Raw genomic sequence first — 2000 nt, 5'->3', positions numbered from 1 at the left:
TTTTTTAATTAAAAGAAGCATTTCATTACAACAGCATTAACCTTTTCAATAACGTTTTTCTGAGCTAGGGTACATCTCTTTCAAAATTGGCTGTACATTTCTAGGTTTACAGATGTATTACTACGCTTATATAATCTTTTATTCATTATAAACTCTATAAGACATAAAATTAAATGAGGTTCCAACGTTTAAATAAGATCTCCACTTCGTTGTCAATGCACACAGTTTCATACAGAAAAATTCATTCCAAGCTAATTGACATTGAGACGTTTTCACATGCATTTCTAATCTCTATATACATGACTATTGCTGGTCGTAGTCGCCCACCTTCTGAGCTCCTCGGCATCTGAGCATGTATACAAACTCATCAGGTCTCCCCCCCTGGACCCTCAATCCTCTGCTATTCCTGCCACTGTCCACTGTGCTGTCAGCACCCCCATCCATTCCCCCCCATCTGCCCTTCTGGTAATCTAGTCAGCCAGAGGTCCCTGTTCCAGGAGGATCAGCTGTTCCTCATCTACGGCAATCCATTGTCAGTATTCCTTTGGATAGAGTTGGGGTCTGCTGTTCATTGTTCCAATAGTATGTTGGGTTACTCTGGAAGAGCTTTTATCTATCCTGGCCAATATCTCGACTGAAGGTGTCGCCTGTCTGGCTTTGCTATTTGTCGAGTAACTTTTAGTTACATATATGTATGTTCTTATGAAATTATATTGGTCCCTTTAATCTTTGGTTGTACTTCCTTTTGGGGTGTTTAAGGACATACCATTGGACCAGATAAACTGATTTGTTTTTACTCTTGAGGTCGTTTGAAAATGTGGCTTTTTGTTACTCTCAGTACTCTTCCTTTTGAAGAGGCCAAAAATATCAAAAAATATTTGGGAACTCTTACCTAACCCATATATTGCTATTCTTAAGTATGTTACTACACACCTTCATGAAGACAGACAGAAACAGAGTATTGCAGAGGACCTTTCTGCTATGCAAAGACCCAAGCAAAATCTGAAGATGGCCAAAGCCCCTGACTCGGCACTTTCATCTTATGAAGTTTGTTCTTACCAGGACTTTTTCCCACTGCCTTTCTGCAGTTTAAGAATAGTATCATGAACATTTTGGCTGGACCTTCTTTCCCATGTTAAACCTTCTGGAAACACTGTTGTGGACACACTGTGGTATGTTTCCATGGGAATCTGCATCTTATCAAGTTGACAATGATGATTAACTGTCACCTCTACCTCTTGTCAGTTTGATATCTCAACACATCACTTTCAATAATAACATTTCATCTTGGCACCTAAAGTCACATTTTCAACTGAAGGCAAAATGCATTTAGTCTTGTCTCTACACATATGGTTGTCAGTAGTTCCAACACTACAGAAATTCAAAGTCCAAAGTCTCTTCTGACAATCAAGGGAATTGCTTATCTGTGAGCCCCTATGAAATCCATAAACAAGTTTCATACTACTAATATATAACAGCACAGAGTAAATATTCTTATTTCAAAGCAGAAATGGAGGCATACCAAGAGAAATTCAGGCAAAAAGCAAGATCAAAACCATGGAGACCAAATATCAAATTTTAAAGCTCCATGTCAGGCATTAGGGGGTTCATGACAATGGCTTTAGGCAGCTCTCCTTTTTCAGTTCTCTCTCCAGCAATACACATAGCCTCTGTCTTATGCCCCCTTTAAACTGTCCCTTTAGCTTCTCTTGGTAAATATCCCATTTTCCTGGTGCCTTAACATCTTGGGCTCCCCATTGTAACTTAGGCTTCACTTTCTCAGTTTCATACATGGACCTCTTGAGGCCTCATTGTAGGAAAATTGTTTTTGTTGAACATTCTCTGGTTTCTGGAACATTATGGGAATCCTGCAGGACCCATTCACTCTTGCATTTTTCATTCCTTCAAAGCCAGTATCAAATGGATGATAATGCTAAATTCTGTGGCAGGCTGTTGTCCCCATTTGACAACAGTTATCAGGATATCTATATGCTGACTCT

The sequence above is a fragment of the Nannospalax galili genome, unplaced genomic scaffold, assembly GCF_000622305.1.
Source record: "Nannospalax galili isolate Female #2095 unplaced genomic scaffold, S.galili_v1.0 scaffold311, whole genome shotgun sequence".
In the NCBI taxonomy this organism is placed as follows: Eukaryota; Metazoa; Chordata; class Mammalia; order Rodentia; family Spalacidae; genus Nannospalax; species Nannospalax galili.
The sequence above is the reverse complement of the archived record's forward strand: the minus strand, read 5'-3'. Positions refer to the sequence as shown.